This window comes from Paroedura picta, chromosome 8 (assembly GCF_049243985.1).
Source record: "Paroedura picta isolate Pp20150507F chromosome 8, Ppicta_v3.0, whole genome shotgun sequence".
In the NCBI taxonomy this organism is placed as follows: domain Eukaryota; kingdom Metazoa; phylum Chordata; class Lepidosauria; order Squamata; family Gekkonidae; genus Paroedura; species Paroedura picta.
In genome coordinates, this window is record NC_135376.1 from 24700922 (window position 1) to 24719420 (window position 18499).

The 18499-nt window shown below is 41.9% G+C and overlaps 1 long non-coding RNA gene across 1 annotated transcript; it reads right to left on the reverse strand.

Moving 5' to 3' along the window:
• Positions 1 to 945: 945 nt before the first annotated feature.
• Positions 946 to 2181, reverse strand: LOC143843123 (uncharacterized). Its single transcript, XR_013233462.1, has 2 exons — positions 1432 to 2181; positions 946 to 1167 (listed from the first exon to the last, which is right to left on the reverse strand). It is a non-coding gene; the product is annotated as an uncharacterized LOC143843123 (long non-coding RNA).
• Positions 2182 to 18499: the final 16318 nt, after the last annotated feature.

Consider the following 18499-nt stretch of genomic DNA (forward strand, 5'->3'; position numbering starts at 1 on the left):
TATGCCCAAGCAGCACTTACTGAGTGTCTGTTCTGTATAGTCGATGACGTAGAAAAGGCAGAACAATCCGCTATTATATCATAAGCATAACCTGTCATAATACAGAAAAAGAGCACCAACTGTAATTTGGCTTGTATATGTTCTTTCTCTTTTGCAGATTTAATTATTTTACCTTTCTGCTTGTACTAGCCAAGACAACAAATTTGGAGGGGGGCACTCCTGGGGAAAACAGGGTTCTCCTGTCAAAGGAAATGTTTTTCTGCTAAAAGTATGAAGTATGATATTTTGTTGTTGGCCGTGTTAGGTAGGCAATGATTCCACTGGACTTCAGTTTGCTTTTGATCAAGCCTGTAATGGATTTCTTTTGTTGAACTTCCCAACACTGAGTAAAGCAAACCTGTCAGCCAGCTCCCAAACATGTAAAGGATGCCTCTGAAATGCCTGAGTCACATGAATAACAATCTGAAATCAGCCCCTAATTGACTGAAGAGTCTGTGAGCTTCAGCAGGCTCTTTTTAAAGCACATCCCACACCTTGGAACATTAAGCAATCCTTAAGTGATGCTTAGCAGCATTTGGATGGATGAACATGCCTGACTTGTGGCATATCTCAAATGTTACCTTTTAATCACAATGTTCCATCTGACCTCAGACAGGTACCTTAAGCATATGAAATCACTCATCAGGCTTTGCAGAAATAATACCGGCCGCTGATGGCTGGAATCGGAACCATAAGGATGATTTATGGCAGGCTGTATCATATGGAAGGTTCATGCAGTTCATGCACCATGCCATGTTTATTTCTTCCTCCCCTCTACATTTTGATTTTAAAAATCTAATTCAGCCAATGCATCGCCCAGGAGTGTGAGTGTGTATGTGTCTGGAGGGGGGGGGGGGAGGAGAGAATGCGGTTCTCGTATAATAAAGACAAATTGAAACAAGTAGGTAGAATATAACAGTTCCAAGAAAAGAAAATGAAATACAAAAATAAGAAAATCATTTATTGGACTCTCTAGATTTGATTAAATTGTTACAGCTAGAGAATACAAGTATATATCAGCATAGGGATCCCCCCCCCCTTTTAGGTGAGAAAAATAGTCACAGATTAATAACTGTTATCTGGAAACACAATCCTTTCCAGTCATTTTCAATACAGATATTTTTGCACCTAGTATAAAGGAAAAGAGAGAAAAATAAATTAAAACAAATTCAATTATACCTTCAAACTTTTAAGTCATTCCCCTGGCACTGAGCTACTGATTTCCTACCTGAATTTGCATTCAGTATTTCAAGCCTTTTGTCCTTGAAATAATATATTCTTTTCTGCTTGCTGGCTCCTTAATTTGCATCCTTAATCTTTAGCAATCCATTTCTATTTCCCCCCCTTAAACAACAGATCCATCCATATATATATATATATATTTAAAATTACCTTTCCTTCCTGTTCAACCTGCCAATATTTGCCTATGTGCAGATGAGAGCAGTTGCCAAGGAAGTCAGCACTCTCTCTAAGCTGCACAGCACTAAAAACATGTGGTTTCTAGCTGCCAGCAGGAGCAGCAGAGAGTGTCAGACAAGCCGGCTTCAGTCGCCAGGGCTATATGCCAGAGGGATCCAAACATCTCTTATTCTGGTAATGTGAAGCTGATGAAGTTTCTCAGATAGCCAATCTATTACAGCCAACCTCAGCAAATGGACCCTGGGAAGTGCTTTGCTCTGCTTTGCTTTATAGGGCACACCAAACTTTTGTGTTCTAACAAAGTTAATGAACTCTCCTCCATTACTGATGGGAAGTACTGAATGAAATAGAAGTCAAAACTTTCTTGGACAACAGAATCCATGTTTGTGGCACAAACATTTGGATCTTTCCATACGTTTTTATCTCATGTTTCCTTTAAGAAGTTCAGGACAGCATGCCTGGTCCTTCCCCCCCCCCCCCCATCTCCATTTTATTCTATGAACCACTAAGCAGACATAGAGCTGCAGCCACCAGAACTCAATATAGAACAGAAAGCAAGCAGTGGCCACTTCAGTTATACAAACTAAATAGGCATCCCCAAACAATGACTTACAGAACGTGAAAACACTATGAACAGATATAACTATAGGGATACTCAGTGGGAAGATCTGTTAACTCTTCTGGTTGGAAAATGATTCTTTCAGATTATCTGATGAGTCAGCCTCTCACCTTATTACTTCTTCCATTTCCTTTTCCTCACCTCATACAGCTGTGGAAACAGACCCCAAAGTACTAAATCAAAAGTGTTCTGAAGATTATTGACTACAGATGCTTTTTTTGCAGTTAGAAAGTGCTCCATCCATAATTTGGACTTCATAATAAACTTAAGTAAAGTGAATAGTGCACCCCTGAAGGACCCTGGCATATTTCTAGGGAGCCACAGTAAGTGCCATATTTTTAGGGGAACACTATGTTTCCAAGGGGGTTACTGAACTGCCAGGTTGTTATGATCCTAGACCTAGCCCAAGGCAATTTGAGGCCTGCAGGCCCCAGAAAGCCTCAGCTAAATTAGGTCATGGGCCTTCAGTTCCCAGGCTCCCTTTGTGTCTTCTGATTGGACAAGAGAGATATGAAGAGGAATCTGAAGCGAATCATAGATGAAGAGATGATGTCGGGGCAAAAGAATAGAAGGCAACAAGGAAGAGGACATCCTGTGCTGGAGGAAGAGCTGGAGAAAAGCTACTACAGGCAAAGTGATAGTTCACCTGGTGTGGCCTCGAAACTAGTATAATGGAAAGTAAAAAGATAGATTATGGATTTGCGTTGTTTTGTTGCCAGCTCTCATCCCTTGCCTTGTATTTTACCTACTCTGATTTAATTACAATATCTGTTTAATAAACCATGTTTTTTACTTTGCTGGATCCTTGTACCTCACTGGGCTATTAAGAGGGCCAACAAAGCCTAAAGAGGAAGTATAAAGGGTGTTCTGAGCCCTCCTTGGTTGAATCCATACCATAGCAGCCAGTGAAAAAACCCCTGCACTCCGACGCACAACACACATTTATGATCAGTTTATCATATTTCTCACATCTCATTCTCTGTACCAATTTCAGCAGCATAAATATTGAAAATTACTATAACTTCAATAAATATTTTAGTAAAAGTTCAGTCCAATGACTTGCTAAAGAGGGATATTCCAGACTAGATGATGGATCCGTGTAGCGTAAATGCAGTTGATATTGTCATTGCATTACAATAATGTCTCACTAAGTTACAGGGTATGCATCTTCCATCTTACTGTGAGCCCCACACAAGGACTGGGCACAGATAATTTTTTTACTAGTTTTAAAAGTTAGAAAGAAGGATGTGGTGCCTGGCAGGGACCACATATGCACCAGTACCCCCTCCCCCCCCCCACACACACACACTTTGCATCTCGTGTTCTGAGGGTGCTATGTCCTTTTCCCTGAGTTCATTTTTCACTGCCATGAGAGGCGTTATTAACAAGCAGTGGAGTTCCTTCATCTATGATTGGAATTAAGGGTAAGAGTTTCTTTCTCTCCTTTATAGTATACAAAGCCATAATTGATCTGCTATTATTGTTCCATGGTCCCCTCATGACATCCAAGGCTATATTTAAAAATGCGTTCAATATGGGGTCAAGATGCCTCATTCAATATGACTGCTGTGTATTCTATCTAGATGTATCCCACAACATGCGGGCCTGCTCAGTTTGCCAAAAATTATGGCCATGGCTTGGTCATATCCCTCCTTATATTTCAAAGTAGCCCTGTGGGAGAAAGTGCTATTGGGTTATGTTTCATCAAATATGCCACTGGAGGCAATCTCGGGCCTGGTTGTTCCATCCAGAGTGCGGACTCCAAGATCAGGCCCACCATCAGTTCACTCCATTCCAGCAGCACTGTCTAAGACAATTCCTTTACCTCCCAAGAGGGCAGTTCTGGCTGCACTTGAGATTCCTACATCTGAGCAGTGCCAACTTCAGGATCTCAGGGAGAGGAATGGTAAGCCGCTTTGAGTCTCCTTTGGGTAGGGAAAAGCGGCATATAAGAACCAACTCTTCTTCTTCTTCTTCTTTGGAACCACCATCCAAGAAGCTCTAAAAATCAAAACATCAGGAAAAGTCCATATGAGTTCCAAACCCATACTTCATTTGAAATCTTTGTCCTAAAACTAGGTCTTCTGGTTGTATACCAAGCATGTAGCTTTTATTGTTCATTAATGAAATGAGATTTGCTGCCAGCTAAATAAACTCTAGAGAGAAGATCAGCTATCCTACTGATGCCACATAGTAGGACTCTGAGCAGAGTAGATTCCACTGATATATGCACTGTGAAATGTGTCTGCCCACAAATGTCTTCTGAACCATCTGATGGCTGGGGCTTTCACAGTGCTTCTGGCCCATCAGATAGAAATACCTGAAGTCAACAAATTGTGTTGACATCTCAGAAATTATAATGGGCATAGTATGTACATGTGGGTACCTAGATTCATAAGTACACTCTGCATGCAGCCCATGCTGTTTACTGTGCAATATCCTCTTGTATATGTGGGCTTATCTTCACACATGGACCACCTTGGCTGAATGTAAGTGAATTCATTTGTACTATGCAATAAATATGCATTATAGAGATGAACCAGTAATGCAAAAAGCCGGCTATTATTCCACCCACTATGTGGCATTTCTCTTGATCTTTTGTCTTCCTGTGTGGTGGGCTGCAGGAGTCTGGCAATTCTTAGTCAGAATGGGACTTAACATACAGTAAGTTCATAACTCACCCATTACATAAATACTCCCTCTGTTAGGGAAATATACACACATACATTATATGTTAATGCTAGGAAAATATACAGACAGGAGGCAGCCTCATGTGCTGGTAAAGGTTTTGTGGTCAGCGGACCGACAAAAATCTGTCAACCATCCTGGGAATGAGATCAGTGACTTTAAAAATAATAATAACAACAATGTTTTCACAGTTGCAAAAGAAAGATTTTTAAAAAAATGTAAACCTGGCCTGTTACAGCTGCCCTGCTTTTGTTCTCAAGGCTTGTCCTAAAGAAGAGGAACATAACTTGAGGTAAAAAGAACATTCGGACAGAATTAGTATAGTAGATACCTCTATAAATGATTACTGACATTAACAAGGACCTAGTCCTCAATATCATTCATGCCCTTGGGGATAAAATTACTACACACAGCTATGAAGGGTTGTGTTAAGAAACTCCAGCTGTTATAAGCCATCGCTGCATTCATCTTGACCAAAGCAGATTCCTTTCTGCATCATCCAGTAGTGAGTTTTCAAGTCTGATTCAAACTCCCACTAGATACCTGCCATTGTCCAAAAATGTTACAATTAATCATTTGGCAGTGGTTGTGATGGAATGACAGTCTACAAATATATGAAATCAAACAAACACATTTGATGATATATGTTGCAAATTGACATCACTATCTTCTCCTACAGAATCATTGTGAGGGCAAGCACCTCTCTAACTCTCAAATGCCATAGCCATCAGTTTTTATACAGCATTTATATCTCCCCTTTCCCTTCTCTGCATTAGGGTGCACTTCACTACTCTCTATGGAAGTCAGTTTAAGATGACAAAATCTTATGTTGCAATAAACATAATTGTCTTTATGGTGTAACATGACTCTTGTTCTCATTTTCTATGCAACAGATTAACTCAGCTACCCCATTGCAATTTCTAAGAATCAGAATGATCAAGAACATTGCAAATGGAAAATGTGCTATAAAATTGAATAGGGGTAATAAAGGAAGAAGAAGAAGAAGAATATGCCACTTTTCTCTACCCGAAGGAGTCTCAAAGTGGCTTACAGTTGCCTTCCCTTTCCTCTCCCCACAACAGACACCCTGCGAGGGAGGTGAGGCTGAGAGAGCCCTGGTATTATTGCTCGGTCAGAACAGCTTTATCAGCGCTGTGGCAAGCCCAAGGATGCCCAGCTGGCTGCATGTGGGGGAGTGCAGAATCGAACCGGAGTGGCAGAACAGATCATGTCCACACTCCTAACCACTACACCAAACAAAGGAATAGGTGCATAAAGTATTGTCTCTTTCCATGCTGAACTGCTGGAGAAAAGTCTATGCTCTGGAAATGGTCCTGGAATTTCCCTACGGGGAGGTCCAGAGTCACGAGAACATGGAAGTTCTGTTTAACCAGTGAGATGAATATCCACTGGTGGGCTTGTCCTCTATGAATTTGCCCTTGAAAGCTGTTAGGGGTCATCACTACATCCCAGGGCAACGAATTCCACAAGTTCACGGCTCCTGGAGTGAAGAACTTCTTTTTGTTTCCCTTGGCAACAAGGGCAAGATAGAAGACATGGCTGTGCTAGTCAAAGGCAGCTATTAATGTGCCAACAGCACTTTAAAGGCAATTTCTCTGATTAACCACATAAAAATTAAGTCGCAACAACGTTTTCCACAACAATGCCCTCCGTGCTTCGTGTAGCTATCCCAGTTTATTTCCCATCTACATTTAACTAATATCGATTTTAGTCAATTGTTCAGGTAGCAGTGCTAATATAGCCCCAAGTACAGCATATCTGATGCTTTATGATACTCTTTTTGTGTTATTATAATATGATGTATACAGCTGACTGATTTTTATGTAAAGAGAGGCGATGAGCAAATAACCTGAGCAACTCAAGCATAAGGTATTTTTATTCAATTGTGCCCTTTGCTTCAGATTAGGATCATGCCTTCTCTATAGCATGCATGTTACTTTGACTCCTCCACTCACTCTTGGAAAACTAACACTTCTCAGCCTCTTTGACAAGTTAAAATAAAAAACCATTAGACACTCTTGAGCTTAGATCTCACTGGGAAGCAGAGTTTTATGCAAATGCCCATCTTCGGTGTATACTTAATTCCTACAGGGAATCAACAACACAATAGCTAGTAAATACATCATGATGAAAGTAATATTTAGCAGTGGAAATTTGTGCGGCGTAAAAGGGAGGGATGAAATATTGGGGGAAAAAGGTAATAAGGAAAAGATGACTATCCAAAGATGACAATAAGCCAACCGAAGCAGGGTCCCAAAACAATAATGTTCTAAAACTAGAAATTACGACAACTGAAGACAACAGAAATTAAGCAATCTGCGTGCACACGTACACACATACACACACACACTTCAACATGAAATTAGTACTATTATGTTCATATTTTTCACAATAGATTTCATTTGAAGGGTGTCTTAAATAAAATATAATTGTGGAAAATGATACAACTCTATATGGAACAATATGTGGTGACTGGAAAGAGCAAAGGCTGCTGAATTTATATTGCCACAAGTGTTTGTCATTATTTTCTCCTCTGCCACTTTTAGCTGGCCGGGCCCGTCATTAATAAAGATAAATGTAACTTTTACCAGTCTTAAGGGGCTGCTGGAGGAAATAAACAAACCTAGGAGGACACATTGTAGCTAAGTAAACAGAAAGGTTGTAAAACCTTCCACCTCAGACTGTCAAGAGTATAGCAAATTAACACAGCAGACAATAGGGCCTTTGGAAGCGAACTTAATCCACCCCCGTGTATCTACATGAGGGCCATGCATAACAATGTAGGAGTGGGGGTTTCCATTAGAGTTTCCTCTATAGGCTGTCAGTTGTTTGAAGAAATAACAATTTCCTATGCATGAAAGCTGCCCCCCAATGTTCCCACTGATGTGTAATAGAAGTGACTTTACTTTTTTTTAAAGTATACTCTCCCCTCCTCTCCCCCCCCCCAGTCTCTTTGGCCCGAGAAAGGACTTTGGGGAGAAAGGAGGGGAAGTTTTTAGACCACAGACCCCCCACTAGTTTACCTTGTGTGGATTATCTGTGCAGGTGTTAATATAATTAAAGGTGTGGTGGCAGCTACAATCACCTAATAGCTTTTCCTATATGGAGATTACCTAGGTAGAGAATGCTGGGAGTACCTGAAGAATAGGCATGTGAGTACCTTATTAACATATTACCATTCAGAGGCAGCTGCATATCTGGAAAGGGGGGGGGGCATCCTTAAAGAGCCTATTCATCTATGTTAATGGGCCCATTGCACAGTACATTGTGTGGGAAATTAAGTCTGGCTGTGAACTTCCTGTGCTGCAGCCTGTACAAGCTGTCTTGACTCCATCCCCGCGCCCCATTTTCTTCTTGCTTTAGTGTTATTATCTCTTTCTGGAAATAAAAACAATCCTGTTCTCTGACTGGAGAAACCAAAACATCCTCAGATAACAAATTAGGAATGCCGCTTGAAAGTTCCTTTGGTTTGCCTTATTAAGTGGGTGTAAAAAATATGTTTGCAAATTAAAACAAATCCTAAATGAACATCACAGCCCATCAAATTAGCTGAGCTGTCATGTACATGACAGTTTGGAGTCCTGACCCACCCATCCCTCACTTTCTTGTAAAATATGTACAGTTCAAATTGCTTTTCCTGTTTATTGCTCTTTCCTCGGAATTATTCTTCCCCCCCCCCCGCAAAATGTGGTGATTTACTTTGTTCTAATATGGCATCAGCAATAGGGATGGGACAACTGACCTTGACCCAATGTAGTACAGCATTAAAAAAATACAGAATTACTAACTGATGGAGTGAAAAAAAATTAAAAAACATTGTATGTATGTATGCATATCTCCCGGGCTTCCGTTCCATTTCTAAAATATGTCATGTTAAAGGTCTGTAATTGAGGGACTGTCATGACTCATATGTGAATGCTGAGAATCCCCAGAATAACAAATTGTGAATGTTCAAAAACATGAGAGAAAGTTTTTGAATACTGGCAAAACATTCACTTAAATGAGGTTATCAGCATTTGCTTATGTGCATGCCTGATAAATGGGACAGTATAGGAGCCCTTTGAAGCAGGTCTACTCAAAAGTAAAAGCCATTTGCTTCAACAGGGCTTAATCCCCTAACATATACAACAGTGATCCAGACGTGTCACCATTCCCACGAGGTCAACCAATTTCAGATTTGCAGTCATTCACTGTAAGATATGTCTGAGCCATCCACCCATTCATATATCCAACATACAGAAGAGAGAGAGAGAGAGAGCTCTGTATAAATGGGCATGTAACATAGCCGGAAATTAATCTATCCATCTCTATTGCTTTACTGCATAGCAAGCACCATAATTCAGTAATGGAGAACTACATTGCAAGAGATCTTGATGTTGTCTTTACATCCTCAGTGCTGCACATGGCATCCTCCACCTCTGCCTCCTCATCCTCATCATTGCTATTCCCATCATTATCATCATTACCATCATTAAGCCCATAAAAAGAAAAGCTTAATGATCAATACTAACTGATTACAACTCAATTAAGAGAGGCCGTCCAGAGTATTTTTTGCTTAGGTCTGGTCTTTTAAAAGTCATTCATCTCTTACAATTGAACATAATACGTTCCAATGTTTAGCATATTAAATGAGCACATGAGAATGTTTTGATTCCATTGGCCAAGTCTTACATATTCATGCTTGCCCTTATCAATAGTTCTCTGCATAAGAGAACTGTTGTTTAACTCCATATTGTACCCAGACTTTAAAAAGAGAGCAAGAGAGTTCAAACAAACTACCTGGCACTGATTCTGATATTCTTAACATTTTCCAATAGACTTTGACATGTTTTCTCTTTCACCTTTTGTATTATATTCAGATCGTGTTTATGATACAGATGAAGGATCTGCACTGAAATTTGAGTTAGTTCATCTTGGCTTCATCTTGTTTTGGTTTTAAATAATCATTTTCTGTCTTTGTTATTGCACCTGTTTGGATGCTTTGTTATATTCAGTGCTGGATTCCATTGGTCTTAAACTGATCTCCATTTCTGCTTGAAACTTATTTTATTTGCCTCCCAATAGGGATAGAATTGCCAGTGAGTACATCTCACCTCACACAGATAGCAGAGGGAAATATACTCTTTTTTTTTTTTTTTGGTAGAACATTAAAATTATCACTCCCTGAATGAGTAGAGGAAGTTGTGACAACATAGGCACACAGCTGGGATTTTTCTTTCTTGGGAACATCAGGTGGACAGGTAAGGAACTGAGTGGAGACCTGTTTCTTCAAGGATTCCTGGATGAAGAAGATTGTTTGGATCCTTTTCAATCTGATTTCAACTCTGGTTATACTTTGGCCTGTGCTAGAAGATGGATGAAGAGTGTGTGATCCTGTTTGTCCCTCTGGACCATTCATTAGCTCTGGATAACAGTAATCATGGTATTTTTGGGTTGGGACTGATTGACATTGATTTGCAATAGTTCCACTTCTACCTAGAAGGCAGGTTTCAGAAGGCAGTGCTGGGGTTGGCTGCTCTGATCTTTGACCTATGCTGTCCTACAACATTCCATCTGGTTCATTATCTTTTTAACATTTATATGAGTTCACTAGGTTAGGTCATCCACAGATATGGACTAGGTTGAACTTAGAATATTATGATAGTCTGTTCAATCTTTGATTCCAGCATGTCCTAAAGAGACTGTGGAAACCTTGAACCAGTGGTTGGAGACAATTTTGGGACAGATGAGGGGTAGTAAAATGAAGCTTAATTCCAGCAACACAAAAGTGCTACCAGTGGGTTGAAGGACTGACCTATGAAGAAGAAGAAGAAGAAGAAGTTTGTTCTTATATGCCGCTTTTCTCTACCGAAGGAGTCTCAAAGTGGCTAACAATTGCCTTCACTTTCCTCTCCCCACAACAGACACCCTGTGAGGTGGGTGAGGCTGAGAGAGAACTGATATTAGTGCTCGGTCAGAACAGCTTTATCAGTGCTGTGGCAAGCCTGAGGTCACCCAGCTGGTTGTATGTGGGGGAGCGCAAATTCAAACCCGGCTCACCAGATTAGTAGTCTGCACTCCTAACCACTACACCAAGCTGGTTTCACCTGATTAGGATGAGATTAGGATGAGCAGATACACGGCATGGGATGCTGCTGGATGTAGGCTTCCTGTAGAATAAGCAGATGACAGTGATGGTCAGGAGCACTTTTCATCAGCTTTAATTGGCGAACCAACTGTGACTTTTATGCAGGAAAAAGAAAAAGATTTTTCCTATTTGATGAATTTGGTGAATTACTTCAGATTGATCTATATGGGACTGCCCTTGAAGAGTGTCTGTAAACTACATCTGGTACTGAATTCTGTGACAAGAATATTGACTGGAGTGGATCATAGAGACCATATCACTCCACTCTTGCTCCACCTATACTGACTTGCAGTTTGTTTCTTTTCCCCGATTCCAGGTACTTGTTACACGGGCATGTCTGACTATGTTCCTGTCTTCCAGATGTTATCCAAATTAGATATTAGAATAGGGAATTTAGCTAGTGAAAGGGGTAACAACATGATCTCCACCGGTGTATACCAGGGTTATTCCGTTAGAAACTCTCAAAGGCCCCTTATGCATGGGCCATAATGCTTGCATTGGCAGTAGCAGCGCTTCAGAAAAAATCACTGATAACGCGTGCTGCTGCCTCCAGTGTGGGTGCCTCCCGGAAGCTGGGGCTGCGGCGGGCCGGCACTGTGCATAATTGCCAGCGCCAGGCCTGTCGGCCTGCCCAGCCCCAACCCTGTAGTGTCCCTGTAGGGACATTGCATGCCCCTGCGGGCTCTGTGGAGCCCCGGAGCTGGCAGGGGAGAACCCCTGCGCCCACCTGGGCATGCGGAGGGGGTCTGGGCTCCCCTATCCCCCCTGGACTGTCCAAACCACCACCACCACCACCGTCGCTCCGGCTTACCTCCTGGCCCAGGATGCCCTGCCACAACAGCATGGCGGCAACACGCAGTAGCTGTCGCCATACATAAAAGGCCATTATGAATCAATGAAAGTGTTTTTTATTAAGGAGTAACTAACCAAATTGCACACCAAAACCAGTAAAGCACACTTGAAAGAAATTAAAACAAAGACAGCAGGATATAAGAAAGGGAATAAAGAGAAATTATAGCTACCATCATGATGTGGAGAAGTCCATGGAAGAAATGATCAGCATCTCTGGAAAAAGAAGAGGTTGCCTACAAGCATGTAGGGATGTGCATATTGGATCCAAGAACGCCTACACACACATATGGGCAGAGAAATATGAAATGTGTATCCTCAGGCTAAGTCGGGTGCTTTAGCTCCTAAAAGAATGTACTTGAGGTGATTATGTGTATATAATAAAGAAAATGGAAGGCATGTGAGGGTCTTACCCAGTTTGAGACAAAACGCTGGGCAAAACTCCAGAGGTTTCTCAGAATAGGAACAATAACTGTGATCTCCCTGGGTGGATCCTTAATTAATCTCCCATGAAAAGAGACAAAACACATGACTGCATTATCTGAATTAAACTAAAGTATGTTTTCTTGACAACCTAGATTGTGGGACAGGACACTGATTAGGTGGGGCAGGCTGGTAGTGATTACCTAATGGTGTTTTGGAGGCCAAAGAAGAAGGAAAAGTTCCAGGGCTGATGGAATGAGTAACACTTTTATATACTCCTCAGCAGTCCCCAACCAGGGACCGGGACAGGTCCATGGATCAGTCGGTACTGGGCCACGGCTCCTCCTCATCCTCTTCCCCGGCTGCTGCCTCGGGGGCTGCCCTGCCACTCTGCCGCTGGCTCACCTTTGGTGCTCTCCAGCGGCCGCCATAGCTGGGGCTCCCCCTCGGCGTGACACTGTGCAGCTGCTGCTGGCAGCGCCCCCCAGTGGGCAGCGGGAAGTCAGGGGCACCGGCGGGAAAGCAAGCGGAGCAGGGGCTCAGGCAGCAACAGTGATGGCGACGTCCCTCTGCAAAAGGCAAAAAGTGTGCTTCAACCCAGCTGTAGAAATAGTGAGGCACACTGAACCCACAAGCAAGCACAAGCAAGCAAAATGAGTAAGAAACAGATGTCTTTGCAACAGAGAGTGTTAGGGCAGTGGTCGAGAGGAGAGGACTACCCCCCCCCCTGGGCCTCAGTAAAATTGTCAAGCGTTGACAGGTCCCCGGTGATAAAAAGGTTGGGGACCACTGCATTGTCCTGCAGATATGCATTGCTATTTTTGAGTGGGGGCAAGCATGGCATTTGGCTGTTGTGCACAGTTCTATTTCTGCTTGGGTGCAGACAAAGCAGTTTGGTCAGTGTAGACACAACTGACATCAATGTATACATTTCAGCCATGTTATGCCATTGCAGATCAACACAATACAATGTTAAAGTGATGTTGGAGAAAGGTGTTTGCAGTCAAACTTTCCCTCAAAGTGAGGCGGACTCTGGCTACTAACACAGAAGGTACATGCAACAGATATGTGCTCTGGGGGGAGTGGTGATTTTTCACTGTATCAGTCAAATGAGGCCTGCGCTGAGAGTGTATACCCCAGCACTATGAGGGACTTCATTTTGTAGAGGGAACATATGAGTATAAAGAATCAGATCACTGATCTATCAAAGTAATTATTGACTACATTGATTGGCAGTGGTTCTCTAGGGTCTCTGGGAGAGACGTTTTCTAACTGATCCAGCAATAGGAGAAAAGTAGGAGAGAGATTATCTAGCCACCATCAGCTCAGAGTCCCACAGGGAGTATTCTTCTCTCCAATCCTATTCATGCACCCTCTTGCTCAGCTGGTACAGAGGTTTGGGCTAGGATGTCATCAATATGCAGACAACACCCAGTTCTTCCTCCTTATGGATGACTGCCCTGATTCCACAGGTATTATTTTTGTCCAGGGAAACCTCTGGGACCTCACCGCTTGTTTTGTCCAAACAAGACAATATTATGACCTAGAGTTCTTTGTAATACACATGCAATCTCATTGTTTTAGGGGTTACAGTGACCATCCTTTGGCTCCAGATATGAATCTGGCTACTTAAAGCACACACCAGAGAACTGCTGTATGTGTGTGCTCTCTGGGCCTGCTTTCCAAGCATGTGTGGGCACTTTGATCCAGTATGCATATCCTTATATGATTGTAGGCTCTTCATCCTTTCCAGAGGTGCTGGTAATTTCTTCTTGAATTTCTATGCATATCAGGGGTAGCTATACTTTTCTTTCCCGCTTAACTTCCCTATCATACCATCTCACCTCTGTTTTTCTCTTGTGTGAATTCCTGGTTTAGTTTGCTATTCAATAAAAATCATTTTCATTTATTTTAAATTGATTTCTGTTTGAGTTTCTGAGGGAAGGACCCTGATAGACCCAAGTGGAGAAACCCATTGTTACCCCTCTTGCAAGCTAAATTCTCCAATCTAAATTCAATTTTGGGTAACAGTGGAGTATGGGGAAGGCAGTGTTTTGGAAGGAGAGGGCAGATTAAAATTCCATAAAGTCCACCCTCCAAATCAGCCATTTGTTCCAGGAGAACTCATCTCTATTCCCCAGAGATCAATTGTAATATCAGAAGATCTTCAGATCCTACCTGGATGCTGACAACCCTAACACACCCATTGGGATGGAGCCATACTAAATGATTCCATGCACCTGTAGAAATGGTTGTCTGGATCCAAGTCATTGCTTACCCAAATTCAATTACTTCCCTCCTCATGAGCTTGCGTTTGCCCTGCAGTATTCTTCCCTCGCCAATGAAGAAAGTGGTGCAAGAAGACTTTTGAGGTCAAGAAGAGAGCAAAGGAGGTTCTTCCTGCACCAGATTGCTATATAGCTATTGAAAATGACCTGGAGATTTCCCAGCATCTGACACTATTCTGGGTTCATGGTAGAAGTGACAACTAGGGTTGCCAGCTTCGAGTTCAGAAATACCCGGTGGTTTCTTTTGGGAGGGGGGCAGCCTGAGGGTGGCAAGGGGAGGGGAGGGGAGGGACTTCAGAGGAGTATAATACCACAGAGCCCATCTTCCAAAGTATGCATATTCTCCAGGTGAACTGCTCTGTGTTACTTGAATAGGAGTAGATTCTTCTGTTGTTCCCACCCCTTCCATGACCAAAATTCTTTGTTATCTCATCCAAGGCAGATGAATTTGCCTCCTCCTCCTCCTCCAAAAAAAAAAAAGTTTACTTTTCCCCCTTTCATCAACATATCATGCATTTATCAGCATTTATTTCTCCCTAGCCACACTGAGATGCTTTTTGAAGTTGAAATAAGCTTCACAACTTCTTTCAGGCTCCTACCCTTAACAATGAAAGCAACAAAAAGACCTCCAGAGAGCTTCATATTTTGCAACAAAAGATCACTGATCTACATATAGAAAAGGGCTGCTGAAAACCCCCATTCATATTCAAATGAAGCTTGCTTTGGCATCACATTTCCATCTTTCATGTTACCTTGCCTGTGCTGGCTTGTGGTGTTGTTTGCTTTCTGTAATCTGGTTGCAGCCAAATCTGCATACTGAACATTTGCATGGTTTCTTTCTTCCCATGGAGAAGGCACTGCACACCTGAGCACTGTCTGAAGGAATGATCTACCTAACAAGGAGAGGTGTCAGGCAAGTACTGGGAAGACTTGTGTTCAAAATTCCTGCTCTGTCACGACACTCCCTGAGTGATCAAATGCCAGTCACTTTATGTCTATTGATCACACAGGGCTGTTATGAGGACAAGAGTGCCTTCCAACTCAGGACCCATTAGAACCTCCCATGCTAGTTCCTGTTGCTTTCCTCTGACTCTCCATTCTTCAGACAGTTCATAGTCTGACGAAGAGTGCTTGCACTTGAAACCTCGCACCTTGAATAAATTTTTGTTAGTCTTAAGGTGCTACTGGACTCTGATTTTATGAGGACAAGAGGTAATCATGGGGTGACAATCAGGAGCGCTGTTGTGAACTCTCCTGGGACAATGAGGGTTACCAGCTCCAGCCTGGGGAATTCCTGGAGATTTGGGGGAGGGGTTGACTAAAGAAGGCAAAGTTTGAAGAGGGGAGGAAGCTCAGGAGGGCTGTGATGTCTTAGAGTTCATCCTCTGAAACTGCTCTTTCCTCTTGGGAAAGTAATCTCTGGAGGCTGGAGAACCGGCCCAACATGGCAATTCTATATGATGGGCAGAATAAAGATGTATTTGTTTATTTAAAGCAGGGGTAGTCAAACTGCGGCCCTCCAGATGTCCATGGACCACAATTCCCAGAAGCCCCTGCCAGCGACTGCTGGCAGGGGCTTTTGGGAATTGTGGTCCATGGACATCTGGAGGGCCGCAGTTTGACTACCCCTGATTTAAAGTATTTATATGCTGCCATGCCACCCAGACAGGCTCCCCAGGGCAGGTTCCCAAGCATGATTGAAAGACTGGTTGTATGGCAGACAGATTATGAGTTCCAAAAGACAGCTGATAAATGTTTCAAATGAATAAAATATGAAGTTTTAAAATTGTGACTTTTTATTGGGTTTTATAATTGGCGTTTTAATTTTTTATACTGTTTTGTTTCTATTTTAAGCCACCTTGAGTTCTACAAGGAGAAAGGTGGCTAAGAAATGTAGTAAAGAAAGAAAGAAATAATTATTCCTGGTATGAAGAGTGTACAATATTGTGAACATATACAGACTACAGGACTGTAAGGGAATATTATTTTGTTTTAAACTATTCTGTACTAATTTTCTTTCAAAGGAAAAATAAAAACCTCAGGGTAGTTTACAAATAAAACAATGACACAGATCTGGATACAGCATGTCACTATACATTTTCCAAACATAAAAGCCAACAATACAAATGCACAAATCCTTCAAACCTTCCCTTGAGAGACACCTGTTAAATGAACAAAAGCCACTTTGGAAAGGTGGGCAAGAGGGAGATGAGTGCTGCTTGTACTGCCACTGGAAGGCCACTCCAGACTTTGAGGACAACAAATGAAAAAGCTTCCAAAGGGTTGAATAGGCCAGTTTCTCGATCCGTCTCTGTTGCCCCCTTTCCTTCTCAAGTATATAACTGTTGCCAACACTGAAATCTCATTCCACACACATTGGATAATGTACTTTTAATGCACTTTAGAAGCAGATTTTCATGTTTTGCACAGGAAAATCCGGCTGCAAAAGCATGCTGAAAGTGTATTATGGGATGCAGCAGTCATCAAGAATTCTTTTGTACACCTCCAGACCATAAGCCTCATTATTTTAATTTTCTATTCCTGTATTTGTTAGTGAGAGTCAGTTGGTGTAGAGGTTAGAGCAGGGGTAGGCAAACTGCGGCCCTCCAGATGTCCATGGACTACAATTCCCATGAACCCCCTGCCAGCGAATGCTGGCAGGCGGCTCATGGGAATTGTAGTCCATGGACATCTGGAGGGCTGCAGTTTGACTACCCCTGGGTTAGAGGGTCAGACTACAGTTTAGGAAGCCCAGAAGCAAATCCCCACCCTCCCATTGGAGGGTGACTTTGGGCCAGTAAATACACTTTCCACCTAACCTTCCTCACAGGGTTATTGTGAGAATCAAACGGATGAGAGGAGAGCAATGAAAGTCACTTTGTGTCCCCACTGGCAAAGTATAAATGAAGTATTAACTGAATGAATGAATTAATGAATGAATGAATGAAATAACGTTTTAAGGTAAAACCACTTAACCCATGTTGTCTTGTTTCCATCATAACAATTTGCATCATAACAATTTTGTGATATAGGTTATTATTATTGTTCTAATAATAAATGAAAGCCATCTGAGACCAAAAGAGTATCTAGTTGAAAAAATAAGAATTGCTTAGTCAATAACAGAAGCAAATTTTGAATAATTTCCCTTCACAGCATGAGACGCATTCATTCTAAATAATGGCATGGTGAACATATGCAGCCAAGATCATTATTTCATGATCTCAGCACCACATGGCAACTTTCATGTGTGAATGAACTTTTATACTAACTTCACTTACCTTATGAATGTACTTTAACCATCAGCACCAGAAAAACTGAAAAAGTTTATTATAAAAATATTGGCTTCTTCATAGGAAAAAATCTCTCTCTCTCTCTCTCTCTCTCTCTCTCTCAGTATGTGTGTGCTCAGGAAGTTTGAAAGCTTTAATAATAGAAAATAGCTAATATTATCTCATTAGTTTTAAAATGTCTTAACCATCTTTGTGAATGCATCTTTAAATATCTGCATCTGATTAGAAAGTCCGTGTGCTCTCCTGAGTTCTGCACATGACATGGTCCTGCTTGGGGCCTGCCAGCATCTCACGGTCAGCCCAGCCCTCCAGAAGTTATGTTGTGCAAGCCCCATTGATGTGAATGAGATCTTCCCAGGAGCACATGGAATAGAACTTCTTAGCTGTTCACTGCATCCGTTTTGTGCCTGTAGGCAGGAAGGATGGCTTTAATTTTTTTTTTAAATCACAGTTTTTTTCTCAACATTCTCTCAGGAATTCATTAGAAAGAGTCGCTCTGCCCAACTAATTGATAATTATTTAATTAGCAATTGATAATGATAATAGAATTTTACCCCCCACCAGTTCATCTTGCCTGTGAGGAAAAAGATATATGGAGATCACTGATACATACTGTTTCCCAGCTTGGCTAGCAACACTTAGCACAAGTTCTTGTGTGTGCCAGTTTTGTGCTTCCCTCCAGTTAAACCATTAGGGCAATGTATCCCCTTCCCCTGTTGCCAGTCTCTTCTGCTCC